Source organism: Meles meles, chromosome 6, assembly GCF_922984935.1.
Source record: "Meles meles chromosome 6, mMelMel3.1 paternal haplotype, whole genome shotgun sequence".
Classification (NCBI taxonomy): domain Eukaryota; kingdom Metazoa; phylum Chordata; class Mammalia; order Carnivora; family Mustelidae; genus Meles; species Meles meles.
The window spans coordinates 36,110,133-36,125,123 of NC_060071.1; positions in this window are offsets into that span (position 1 = coordinate 36,110,133).

Below are 14,991 nucleotides of genomic sequence, written 5' to 3' on the forward strand. Positions count from 1 at the left end.
GCAAGGGAAATGCAGATTGTGCTTCGGTTCCATGAAGAGGAGAAATGGTGATATGAGAGTAAATGGGGAGTTGGCTGTAGGTGGATGGGCAGGAAAGGCTCTTTGAAGTGACACTCAGATTGGTGTTAAGGTATGAGGACCCAGCCATGGGTCCATTCTTTGGTTCCGTTCATCGGCATTTCGTGGCCAATGGATCAGTAACTGCAAAACCTAGGAGGGAATGCATTTGTCTCTTCTGCACAGAGAGACTCAGCAGGACTTGAGGAAACTGATCAGGTGGGAGATGATGTGGAAAGACGTTGGAGAGGTCAACACCAACAACACACAAAACCAATGAAAAAGTGTGTAAGGAACCCGAAAGGACGTTTCTCTTTAGAAGAGACACAAATGGCCAACGGGCACACGAAAAGATGATCAACACCAATAGTCCTTAGGGAATTCAGAACCACAGTCAGGCACCACTTCACACGCATTAGGACGGCTACTCTCCAGCAGAACGCAAGTGTTGGTAAGGATGTGGGGAAAGTGGAGCCCTTATGCACTGCAGGTGGGAAGCTAAAATGGCGCCGCCACTGTGCAAAACGGTACTGCAGGTTTTCAAAAAACTAAAGGCAATTGCCATATGGTGCATTACTACCACTTCTGGCTGTCTCCTCAAAAGAGCTGAAAGCCGGGTTTTGAAGAGTTCTCTCTCTGCACACCCATGTTCAGAGCAGCATTACTCAAATAGCCAAAAGGTGGAAGCAACCCCGGTCAGGTGTCTAGTAACCAAAGAATGGATAAACAAAGTGTGGTATATGCATACCATGGAATGTTATTCATCCTTAAAAAGGAGGAAAATTCTGACACATGCTATAACATTGATGAACTTTAAGGACATTTTGCCAAGTGAAGTAAGTCAGCCACAAAAAACCAAACACGGGGGCGCCTGGGTGGCTCAGTCAGCTGAGCCACTGACTTTGGTTTCAGCTCAGGTCATGATCTCTCAGGGTCTTGGGATCGAGCCCTGCACTGGGCTCTGTGCTCAGCGGGGAGTCTGCTTCTCCCCCTCTCTCTGTCCTCTCCCTGCTCTCTCTCTCTCTCTCTCTCAAATAACTAAAGAAATCTTTAGGAAAAAAAAAAAAAAGACAAACACAGTATGAATCCACTTACATGAGGTCCCTAGAATGGTCACATTCATAGAGACAGAAAGCAGAATGGTGGTTGCCAGAGGCTGGGGGGAAGGGAAGTGAGAGTTATTGTTTAATGGGCATGGGGTTTCAGTTTTACAAGACAAACAGAGTCTGGAGACAGTAATGATAAGTTGCGGAACAATGGGAATATACTTGACACTATGGAACTATACACTTAAAAATGACAAAGATGGTACATTTTATGTGTATTCTAACACACACACACACACACACACACACACACACACACACAAAGAGGCTGGAGAGGAAGGCAGGAAAAGGGAGTTTGGATTTTATATAATCCCTGGGTACTGCTGCTCAGATCTGAAAGTTTGGTCTGTAGGATCAGTGGTTGCTGAAACCGAATGCTTTCTTTTGCTAAAGGAAGTAAACAGGTGAATGTAACATGCAGGAAAATATGGCGGATGATCTACAGACTATACCCCCTTTCCATTATTCTCAGGGACTGGCTTATAGCAGCAGCATCACAGAGAGGGCATATAATCTTTATAAATTTCAAGTTGAAATGAGCTAACTTCATAACGAAGAAACAACTGCCTTAAATTTGAAGAAATTGGAGATATATAGATACAGATATACTGATATATAGATATATACATTGCGGGAGCCTGGGTTTAACAACATGGGTGCAGCCAGACAAGGCAGGATCATGGGAGGAGCAGGAGCTCTGCTGAAAAGAGCATTCAGGAAGGAGGGGAGTCGTGGCAGAACCATACCCCACAGGGGTCCCCTGTGAGTAAAAGACTGCTGCCATCCCTGGCCCTCAGCCAGCCAGCCTTGGCCCTCCTACCTGGTGGCCATGGCACTGGGACACCTGTTGAGCTGGGTGAGGTCATGAACCTGGGCTGCTCCTCTCGCTGGGCTGCAGAAGCAGGGCCTCCTAGGGTAGAGAAACTTTGCAGAGAAGGCTCTCAAGTTTGCCCTAGGCGGGGACTGAAGCCAGATCTCCAGGCTGGTCTCTTTGAGGGGGAAGAGATGCCATCTGGCCACTAGGTGGCAGCAAAGTCCAGCAGTAGCTGGAGCGGCAGAGGCGAGGAACAGAGCCCTTGTCAAAGGGAGGCCCCTGCTGCCCACTTGCGGGGTGAAAACAAGCCAGGTCTAGTCCAAGTCGAGTGCATTGCCTGTCCAGCAGCAGAAGGGACGTTCTGGCAAGGTCCCGTGGCCATTTCTCCATGGTCTCCTTCCGTCCTTTCCCTCTTCTTTCACGGTGGGGGGCACGGTTGGTGGCGAGCAGAATGGAACACCAACCCTAGAGCTCTTCAGACCTGAAGGTCAGGCCAGTAAGGAGGCAGAACTGGCAGGTGTGAAGAACCAGCATGTTTTGTTTCTGTGTGGGGGTGGGGGTGATGGTGACGGGTCGGGTGGGCGTAGGAGGAGGAAGGTGGGGAGATCAGCTTCTCTTCCAACAGGAGCATAGAAATCCCAGGTTTCCCCTTGACCTGCCCTTGCTGTAGATAGCACCTTCTCTTACTCTGAGCACAGAATTACAGACACCAGGCTCCAGCGAAGTGTGATCTTAGGAGGCCACAACACGGCTTCCTCTCCTACCTTCATTCAGAGATGAGGGGCTAGACCCCAGAGGGCAGAGGATTCAGGTTTAGAGGTTTAATGCTGCTCTGTCCACCGGAAGTGAGAGGGAGGGAGCTGTGTGAGCCTCTGAAATGATAATCCAGAGAAACCCGAGTGCATTTCCCTGCGTGCCTGACCTCCACAGAGCCAAGGAGCACCTGGCGCCCAGCAGGCCCAGCTTGCCAGGCTGCCTTTGCGCTGGCAGGGCTCCTTGCCTTCCCGGAATGTGTTCCTTCTTGTTTGCCACTTAGTGCCTGGCCCAAAGCCAAACCTGGGCTGCTCGGAATACCAGGCCCCACTCCCTTCTCTCACAGGATCTGAGACAAGGCTCTCTTCCACTTGGGGAAAGGCCAGGACCTCTTTGCAGCCTCATCCCACTGGTGCCCACTTCTCTATGATATTGGAGCGTCCAGCTGCTGAGAGCAGAATCACTTAGGATGCAGCTGGGACCCCAGCAAAGCCGAGGCTGCCACACTGACATCCTATCCTATTGGCAGCCTTCTAAATTGGGCCAGAGTGGGCAAAGTGTTACTCATAAGCTATTCATTAACTTGTTAAAGGCAGAAAGGTTGGCTTAGGCACCACTTTGAGAAAATGTGACACCCACTGCTCCTGGATTCGCTCTAGCATGAAGGCGTGTTAATTGGTGTAGAATTTCTGATGCAAGTTTTTCTCTGCTGTTAGTTCCAAAGACCAGGCTAGTCTGAATGCATGCTCTCTCCAGTACGTAACTACTATTAAAAGATTTATTAAGCACATTCTGAGGGCTCCCGATTGTAATCTTCTATAGATACTATGATACCATAATTTTCTGAGCACTTAACTGGGTACCAGGCCCTGTACAAGGTGCTTTTTATACTCGTCTCATTTGACTCTCAATACGAGAATCTCTCAAAACAACAATATAGTTTTCACACCTTATGCTGTGCAAACTGAGACTGAAAGGCCGGAAATACAATATGGCGCCCTTCAGGGAGTTCACTGAGGAAAGAAGATGGAGAGAAGAGCTATGACAGTGTAAGACGTGTGAGCCCATGAGAAGTCCAGAAGGCAGTGCTACAAAAAGAGACCAACTCATTGGCAGAGGGGCGTGCAGCATGTGTGGGCTTCAAAGAATGAGTAAGGTTTGGATCAGAGAAGAGACGTGGGGGGCATCCTCACAAGGTACGTGCGTGAGGGAGGGATAACATCGGTAAAAGGATGACGGTGTGGAGGCTGGTGAAGATGAAAGCTTGTGAGGAGTAGAGCTCCTGCTGGGAAAGGAACACATAAGTGGGCAAGAGGGATTTAAATGCCAGGGCAAGAAGGAAAGATCTGAACTTTCAGGCAATGAGGAAGCTTAGGAGGAAGGTTTAGATAAATTTGGTGGTTTAGGAATACTGGCTTGGCAGTGGAGTACAGAGCAGATCCTAAGTCTGGCAAAATAGTCTAGATCATGGTTTCTCAACTTCAGCACTACTAATATTTTGGGCCACTGAGTTCTTTGTTATAGGGTTATTCTGTGCCTTGTAGGATGCTCAGCCACATCCTCGGCCTCTGCCCACCTCAAGCCAGTAACAGCCCCTGCGCCTTGGTGTGACAACCAAAGACATCTTCAGATGTTGCCAAATGTCCCCTGTGGGGCAAAACTGCCCCTGATTGGGAATCACTGGTTTAGATGGCAGACTAGGGCTTGGGCCTCAGAATACTGGCAGGTGTTTTCACAACAATTGTGTCAGTAGCTGACAAAAATAAAAGTGGTTTCTTTGCCACAGGAAATTCATCGTCAGTGTCAAAGACCTTAATGGCCTGGAGAAAAGAGGTCCCAGAAGTAGATCATTTTGCGTATTAGAAGCCTCTAGAGGATACTCCAAAGCTACAGATAATGTGTTCTACACTCATTAGCCAGAAAGTGGCTGATATCAAGATTTTTCTCCCCACCTCCCACCCCCAAATCCTATATTGCTCAGCAGCCATTTTGAGTAAGGAATGCCCAATCCGTCTGCAGGCAGAGAAGCTACTCATCTGCATTTTTGCTCCGTTTGCATTCACTTTTCCAAAATTTTGTTTTTGGCAATTAGTAAAGTCGATGGGTAGAGCGTACTCTGCCAATGAAGAGTTATGATTCATTGAGATATATCTTTGTCTAAAGGAGGAATCAGTGAAGTACAGCCCACTGGTTGGCTGCTTATTTTTGTAAATAGTTTTACTGGAACACAGTCATGCCCATTTGTTTATATACAGTCTCTGGCCACCCTAGAACTCCCAAGGTGGAGGTTGCATAGTCACAACAGAGACCATATGAACTATAAGCCAGTAATATTTACTAATATTTAAGAAAAAGTTGGCTGATCCCTGGACTAAAGGAAAATGTATGTGTTGTATGAAATTGTGAACTTAGATTCTCATTTTGTTGCGGGGGATGACAGATTTTCATTTGTATTTTCACTCAGATAATTATTATTGAGTGAGTTAAGCACTGAATGACTTAGGCATGATGCTGAATGCCTGGGATATATTAGTGAACAAGGTACAAAGAGATCTTTAGCTTCTTGGAGCTATTGTAGTGGTGAGTGGAGGAAGATAAGACAATAAGCAACAAAGATAATAAACTGTAATAGTTAATTGTAAAAATAAATTACATAGTATGCTACAAGGTGATTAAGTGCTAAAGGAAAAAGTGTAAAGCAAGAGAACTGGGATCGGAAATGCTGTTGAGATATTGCAATTAAAAGAAGACGATGGTCATGCACTGCTGGTGGGAATGCAGACTGGTACAGCCACTGCAGAAAATAGTATGGAGTTTCCTCAAACAATTAAAAGGAATTAACATATGATCCAGTAATTCCACTACTGGGTATTTACCCAAAGAATATGAAAACACTACTTTGAAAAGATGTATGCACCCCTACGTTTATAGCAGCACTATTTACAATAGCCAAGTTGTGGAAGCAGCCCAAGAGTCCATCCGTAAATGAATAGGATAAAGAAGAGATGGTGTGTGTATTATATACATATATATATATACCACTATATATATGTATATATATACCATTATATATAAGACTCATAAGATTCCATATATTTGTGGAATATTACTCAGGCATAAAAAAGAATGAAATCTTACCATTTGCAACAACATAGATGCATCTAGGGGCTATGATGCTAAGTGAAATCAGAAAAAGACAAACAACATATGGTTTCACTCATATGTGGAATTTAAGAAACAAATGAACAAAGAAAAAGGAGACAAACCAAAAACAAAACAGACTCTAAACTCTAGAGAACAAACAGATGGTCACCAGAGGGGAATTGGATAGGGAAATGGGTGAAATAGGTGTTGGGATTAAGACTACACTTATCATGATGAGCACTGAGTAGTGTACAGAAATGTTGAAACACTATATTGCATACCTGAAATATACAACACTGTACATTAACTATACTGGGATTAAAAAAATAAAAGAGGATGATGGTTAAGGGAAGATCTGACTGAAAAGTTGATATTTAAGCAAAGATGTAAAAGAAGTGAGAGAATACACTTTGTGGGGCATTTCAGGCAGAACAGCCAATGCAAGAGTTCTAAGGTGCCTGGCTTTGTTCAGTAACAGCCAAGATGCGGGTGGAGCTGAAGAGAGATAACAAGGGGGCACCATGAGGAAGTGAGGTCAAAGAGGTAATGGTAGGACAGGGCAGGGTGACAGGGGATGGGGAGATCGCAGATGACCACTGGAAGAACACTGGATTTCACTGTGAATGAAATGGGAAGCAGAGGAGTAATGAGCTTTACTATATGGCTTTTAAGAGTATCACCCTTGGGGTGCCTGGATGGTTCAGTGGGTTAAAGCCTCTGCCTTCAGCTCAGGTTGTGATCCCAGGGTCCTGGGATCGAGCCCTGCATCGGGCTCTCTGCTCAGCAGGGAGCCTGCTTCCTCCTCTCTCTCTGCCTGCTTCTCTGCCTACTTGTGATCTCTGTCTGTCAAATAAATAAATAAAATCTTAAAAAAAAAAAAAAAAAAGAGGATCACCCTTGGCTGCTGGGGTGGGGAAAGGTGGAAGCAGAGGCATCAGTCTAAGATTTTTGTGGCAATCCAGGTGAGAGATGATGGTGCCTCTTACCAGAGTGGTAGAAGTAGAGATGGTGGGAACAGGCAGATTCTGGATATACTCTGAAGGTAAAAACAAGAGACTTTCCTGTCAAACTAGAGATGGAGTATAACAGACAAACAGTCATAAAGGATGGATAGAGTTGCCATCAACTGAGAAGGAGAAAGCCATGAGTGGTGCAGTTTGTGGACAGAATATGCTAAATTTCAGATGAGCTTTAAACGTCCAGGTGGGGAATGTTAAGTGGGCAATACGCTATATGGGTTTGGTGTTCCAAGGGGAAGTCTGGGAGTTATAAATCTGGGATCTGTCGACATAGGTATGGTATCTAGAAGCATGAAACTGGTTGAGATATCACTAAGGGACTGAACCTGTCCACAGAGGAGAGGATGGAGGTCTGAGCCCTGTGGGACACTGTCAATGAAAGATCAGGAAACTAATTACCATATATCAAGGTGTGTGTGTGTGTGTGTATATATATATATATATATATATATATTTTTTTTTTTCTATGTCTCAACAAAAGTATTTTTTCACTTGACTGCAACTCCAAAGTTTCCAACCTGGCAACTCCAAACAATCTATGTTTAAGGGTCATTCTCTCAATATAAAAATGGCCCCAGCCCCATTTCCACCTATTGCGGGAAGTCCTGAGACTTCAATTTCCCCCAAGCATTTCCAGGTTGCTTCTCTGTCTCCTGGGTCAGACCATGATGCAGCCTGCTTGTCCTTTGGCTATTGCCCTCTTGCCTGTGATGTGCCTGTCCTCTTCCTTCATTCCTTCAAATGACCCACCACGAAGATGGTTGGGTGTATCCAAATTGCACACAAGGTTTAGAGTTAATGGAAGGCTACAGCACCAAGCAGAAAACAACTGCAAAGTCAGTGTCTACATGACTGCTCACAGAAATGGAAAGCCATTCTCTACCATCTTGGGAAACTTCTCACTGGCCATCTCCAGCAGGTCCCTACCTCCTGCTGTTTCTGGTGGGCATCCTGTCTCAGTTCTTCTCATCAATTCTCCCTCCACTTCTTTCTTACTTTGGCCTCATTCTCTTTTTCTAGGGCATCCAAAGAAAGTTCGATTCATTTTATTGTTTGGAGTAACTGATCTTTCTTTGTATCCCCCTGACCCACTCAAGTCAAACCAGGGAGTTAACTTCTCAACCAAAAGGTCCATCTAGATATTTACCTCAACAAACAACAAGCTTTCTAGAAGTACATTATGCCATACTCCTGAAATCAGAGAGGTTATCCCTTTTGAGAAAATAAAACAGAGGGGTGCCTGGGTGGTTCAGTGGGTTAAAGCCTCTGCCTTCGGTTCAGGTCATGATCTCAGGGTCCTGGGATCCAGCCCCACATCGGGCTCTCTGCTCAGCGGGGAGTCTGCTTCCCTTCCTCTCTCTCTGCCTATCTCTCTGCCTACTTGTGATCTCTGTCTGTCAAATGAATAAATAAAATCTTAAAAAACAAAACAAAACAGGAAAAACCACTATCACTAACAAACATTATGGTGGTTAAGAGTACAGTTCTGGAATCAGTACATCTACATTTAAACCTTACTAAGTACTTGACTTTAGTTTTCTTATTTCTAAAATGGAGATAGTACCTACTGTACAGTTTGATGGTGATTATTAAATGGAAAAATCATATCAAATCCTTTTGAGTCCCTTGCACATAGAAAGAGCTCAATAAAAGTTCTTATCTTTAGAACTTCATGAAATAAACTTTAACAAGTATAAAACCCAATGTTGGTAGGGTTACATGGAATTAGATTTAGGTTTTGTATTATATATTGTATATAATAAATACAATACATAGCATATATATACTTACAGATTTTATTTACTTATTTTAGAGAGAAAAAGAGCACAAGCAGGGGAAGAGCAGAGGGAGAGAATCTCAAGAGGGAGAAAATCACTCAAGGCTCAATCTCATGACAACCCTGAGATCAGGACCTGGGCCAAAATCAAGTTGGATGCTTTACTGAGCCACACAGATGCTTCTATATTATATATATTATATATATAATTAAATAATATATAAATTATAATTATAATTTATATTTATATAAATTATAATTATAATTTATATTTATATAAATTATAAATGTAAAATAAATATATATTATATATAATATATATTTAAAATTATTTTTAACATACAATGTATTTTATATATACATATTTTTAAAAGATTTTATTTATTTATTAGAGAGAGAGAGAGAGAGCGAGCACAGGCAGACAGAGTTGCAGGCAGAGGCAGAGGGCAAAGCAGGCTCCCAGCCGAGCAAGGAGCCCGATGTGGAACTCGATCCCAGGACGCTGGGATCATGACCTGAGCTGAAGGCAGCCGCTTAACCAACTGAGCCACCCAGGTGTCCCTGTATTATGTATTTTTAATGGTACTATATGTTGATTGTTTTGAGAACTCTCTGGCTATCTATATGAAGGGATAGAAACTGCTCATATGCTTTGATGTCCTAAGTCCACTCTTATATTCAAGGAGCTAATCTGAAGTGAAGCCGTTATTTATGAACAGTGCTTGTGACACTGCTATTCGCAGCAACGTCAGAACGAACCAAAAACCCCAGCAGTGGGGAAATGGCTAAGAAAATCATGACCTATTAACTTGAGGTAATCCTGTGTTGCCTTTAAATATAACAAATAGAAAATGATTTAGGGTGGAAATTTGTGAAAAAGCAGAATTAAAACTGCTTACACATAGGACGCCCGGCTGGCTCAGCTGGTAGGGCATGCAACTTTTGTTCTTGGGGTCGTGAGTTTAAGCCCAATGTTGGATGTAGAGTTTAGTTGGGGGGGGTGGATGGGAAGGAAAGAAGTGCTTACACAGGGATTACAGCTATGTAAAATGTGAAAATATCAAGTCAGCAGATAAACTGAAGAGATGGCCACGTTAGAGTTACATGTTTTGTGAGCTTCTTATTTTCTGTCAGGTTGCTTAAGTTCATCAACCTCCCTTCCCCCACGATAGCTTGCTCTTATGCAAGCATGAAATGTTATGCTGATAACATGGCATTTAAAAAAAAAAGATTTTATTATTTATTCGACAGAGATCACAAGTAGGCAGAGAGGCAGGCGGGAGGTGGGGGGCGGGAAGCAGGCTCCCCGCTGAGCAGAGAGTCCGATGCGGGGCTGGGTCCCAGGATTCCAGGATCATGACCTGAGCCAAAGGCAGAGGTTTTAACCCACTGAGACACCCAGGCGCCCTGATAACATGGCATTTTGATTCTTGCTGCAATGCCATGGCGCGATGATGGGCTCTTTCTGATAAACTGCTTCTGTATTTGCATCTTTTCATTCAACAAATAACAACCAGTGTCTATGTGCCAGGCACTATATTAAGCAGCAGGGATTCAATGATGAACAAATCAGACATGGTCCCTAGCCTCCAGGGCATTTACAGTTTAGTGGAAGAGCGATTTAATATCAAATATTATACATGATTTGGGCACACTGAAAGCAAATTAGTCGGGTGCATCAGGAAAGATTTCCCTGAAGAAGAGATGGACATGGGAGTTTCCCTGGTGAAGAGCATGGGGGGAATTAGAGGGGGAGAGATCATTAGGGGGGAAGGCTTTAAGGAAGAAAAGAATGGGTTATGTTGGAGGAACTACAAGAAAGTCTGCAGAGTTGGGGCACTGTAAACTAGGGCAAGGGTAGTCTAGCTCATAAACATGTAGAAAAAGCAGGAAGGAGCCAGATTATGCTGAGCTTTAAGATACTGGCAGGACATAAAATGGACTAAGGGATGGAGAGTATGTATGAATACTAGAAGACTACCCTAGAAGCTATTGGGGCAGTCCAGATGAGTCTGGATGTTTGGACTATGGTGGTGGCATTGATGACAGAAATACACAAATTTAAAGGATATTTAAGATGTGCAATAAACATGATTAGGAGATTGATAGATATGGACTGTGTGAGGAAGAGACAAGTCAAGGAAGATTCCTAGATTTCTGCCTAGAACTTGGTGGGCAGTGGTGTCACTTCTTGAGGCAGGGAATGCTGATAAAGAAGGTTTGATGATGGGGGAAGATGAGTTGAGCTTTAGGATTTGTTGGGTTTGAGTTGCTTATGAAATAGCCAAGGAAAGTTGTCCAGTAAAAGGATATACAGGTAGAATTTTAGAAGCGTTCAGGAGAGAAGTACAGGTCAGAAATGCCCTGCCCAAATTTATCACTGACATGGGGCTTGGCTGGGAGAGCCTAGGAAGTATGTACAGAATGGGAAGAGGGCTTTTGGGACAAGACCTTGAGAATCTCTATCAAGTTGAGAAGAAACTTGGTAATAAGTAAAGAGTGGTCAGAGAAGTACTAGGAAAACTAGGTATGACATCAATTAAAGGAAGAGTTATTTGAAAAGGAAGGTTTAACTTTGCCAGGAAGAGTAGTAAAATAAGAAACATAAGCGATCTTATTGAGCATTTTTTGTACAGTGGTGGGAACAGAATCTAGATTAAAGTGGGTTGAGAAGTGGGAGGGAGGTGAGAAATTGTGACACTTTAGATTTGGCTGTTAAAGAGGAGGAAAGCAAAAGGTCAGTATCTAGAGGAAGACATGAATGAGATCATGCTTCTATTTATTTTTAAAGATGGAGAGATTTAATACAGCTGTACCTTTAGATGCTGATGGAAAGGAGCCAGCAGAGAAAGTGGAGGATGATAATGATAATGATGGTGTGTGTGTATGTATGTGTGTGTGCTGTTCGCATAGGTTAAGGGATTAGCCTTTTGCTGTGACGGTCATTGCAATAAGAGTGAAAAATGCTCAAAAAAAGGCTATGGGGGGGCGCCTGGGTGGCTTAGTGGGTTAAAGCCCCTGTCTTCAGCTCAGGTCATGATCTCAGGGTCCTGGGATCGAGCCCCACATCGGGCTCTCTGCTCAGCGGGAAGCCTGCTTCCCTTGCTCTCTCTCTGCCTGCCTCTGCCTGCTTGTGATCTCTGTCAAATAAATAAGTAAAATCTTAAAAAAAATAAATAAATAAAAGTTTTTTTTTAAAAAAGCCATAGGTACAGGTACGTTTGTAGATTTGGTGTCAGGAAAGCTGAAGGAGTTCACAATACTTCCTATTTTCTCTCTGAAGTCGCAGAGCGCAGGAGGAGGTAAGGGTTTTGCAGGTTTGAGGAATGAAGACTGAGTAGCGGCACTGGAGAGCGGGTGTATGAGCCAGCTAGCAAAGCACAACCCACTGCAGAAAAACTTGATCCAGTTTGCTTCATGGGGAAAGGGCTTTCTTCCAAATACAGGATGCTTCATTTGGGGACACAGAGGTGAAAGAGCCATGAAGTAATTCTTCTCTTGTCTTTCAACACAAACTTCAGGAGCTAAGATTAATTTTGTCCAGGTTACCGGTAACTCCTCCCTACTACTGATACCGAAGTTGGCTACCATTTCCTCTGACAATCCGACACAATCGTTTCTCCCTGCCTAAGAAAACTTCCTTTACAAGCATTTAGCACCTAATCCGTCTGTAGAGGATTTTGTCTCATTTTCCCCTGCTTTTGTACCAAGTGCTCCTTCTGTGCTTGGTTTCATTTATATGAAATGAAATTCCTTTAAGTTCTCTCTTTTTTATGAGATTCCCCAGGCTACTGCTCTTGTTCTGCTTCCCATCTTTCATATATGAGGAATCCGAAAAGAAGTACAACGTAGGGCTTTTAAAACACATTAGATCAGTAGATCAATGTTGGGAGCTGATCCAAAAATGACCAAATATATAAAACGAAGCCCGTTATTCTAGAGGTTCTGCTACCTAGTAGTTAATTGAGATGAGAATTTCTCACTATTGCTTTCTGTGATATGCTGGCTGAATTTATGAAATTTAATTTATAAAGTGAGGTGAGATGATTGAAACTATTCAAGCAAGGAGTTTGGACACCATTTCTGGCAGAGGGAGAAAGGAGTAAGTCGAGAGTGTGAGGAGGGAGATAGAGGCCCTGCGTATGAGTCTTGGCCCTGTCACTCTCGATCATGTGACTGACCTTCTGAGTTGGTTTCTTAACTATGAAGAGAATAATAATAGCTGGCAACACATAATTACATGAGATTATATAATATGTAGTAACATATATAAAGTAACTTGCACATTATAAAGTGATACAAAGATTAGTGTTGCCATTTACAATCCTTGAATAGTTTTCTCTTTTGTACATAATATCACACCATTTTTTACACAGCTATTTACTTGCAATATAAAACTAAGTTTTCAGACTTGTTGCTAGATTTAAAATGGAACTGGGAATAGGTTTTAATGTACGCTTTACATATAATATTTAATCCTTATAGTACCTGCTTAAACAGACTACTACTTTGATTTTGCAGATGAGGCTACTCAATCTTAGACCTGCCTAGGGCTATACACTTATAACAGCTAGGGCCTGAATTTGATGAACATATTCATGCTCCTTCTCACAAGCACAACATGTAAATTTCTTTATTTTCCCCTTTTCTGTTTTAAGTGATGGAAGAAAAAGCTTAAATAACCACATGACTGAGAAATTCTACTTTGTCATTTCAATGAAATATATATTAACTAAAACATATGGTCAATAAGGAAATAGTAAAAATTATAGTAAAAAATAATAAGGTATGTATCAGAAATATAATCCACTTGTGATTTTTAAATTATTCAGATTCAATTAGGACTAGGGAATATAAACTTTTATAGCTATCTAGCCCAAGGGGAGAAGTATTTATGATTTGAACAGTATTAAACAGAAAGCTCACAGTGTATCTAAACCTAATGTAACATTGTCAGTTACACTCAAATTTAAAAAAAAAAGAGCCCATTCGGACTTATTTTTATTTTTGACCACTATCGATAGCTGGGTTTACAAATGGCGACTGTTCCAGATTCCATGAGACACAGGTTGGATAAGTCTGAATATAGTATGGAGCAATACGTCAGGGTATTTGAAACCATGGAGGTTCAGTATAGTAATTGCTCACTCCAATTCTAAAAAACCTGCTTGCCTTCTGAATATTCTGAAACTGAGTTTTGCAGACTGGATTCTTATGACTCTGAGAGAACAGGAAACATAGTATCACAAAAGAGCTTTTTCCAATTTTGTATCGCAAATCATCAAAAGTATCTGGTCTAGCAAAGGCATAACCTATGGCTATTACAGTACCTAGGGACATACTACAAGTAAACTCTTAAAGTCTTCTGTTATTTACAAATGGCATACTCAAAAGTTTTATAAAAGACTAACCTGCGGCACAGTCCAACCATGTTTAGGTATTCGGAAAAGAGGACCTTAGATTTTATCTTTTTTTTTTTTTTTTTTTTTTTAAAGACTACTAGTTTAGTTCAAAAAAATAATTTATTTCTGGGATGACTTTTAGGGATCAGGAAAGATTGCTCTCATATGGATTAACTTGTAAGAAGAAGACAATCTGACATTTAAAGACATACTCTGTGTTATCAGAAAAACATTTCCCAGAGAGACTTTGAGTCTTTCATAGTCTAGATACCTAAGCCAACAGTTACTGAAATGATATTGCCTTATCTTTATCCACACTATGGCCTCAGCCATCTATGTCACTCCTCTTGCTGTCCTTCTCTCATTTCACCTCTATGGCTGATTGCCAGTTCCTGATCTTTTATTTTCCTGCTCCCATTTTTTTTTTTTAAGATTTTATTTATTTGACAGAGAGAGATCACAAGTAGGCAGAGAGGCAGGCAGAGAGAGAGAGAGAGGAGGAAGCAGGCTCCCTGCTGAGCAGAGAGCCCAATGTGGGGCTAGATCCCAGGACTCTGGGATCATGACCTGAGCCTAAGGCAGAGCCTTTAACCCAGTGAGCCACCCAGGCGCCCCTCCTGCTCCCATTTTTATTAGGTCTCTTTTTTATCCAAAACATACTGACTTGAAACAGACTTTTTTTTGTAGCTTTCTCAGACTTTCAGTTTCAATTCACGTTCACTCAGCTTGCTATGTAACCTGTATTACACACTGTGTTTTCCCTGACTAAAAGGAACTGAGTTATTGCCTTTGCGGTTACTGAGTGGTGAGTTTATTTTGGGCCATGAGGGCTGGGGGCAAAGGTAGGCTGGGGAGGGAGGTGAAATAAATTTCACAGCTGAAACTAATCTTTGGTTTTCAAGTCTCATATGCACCGCAA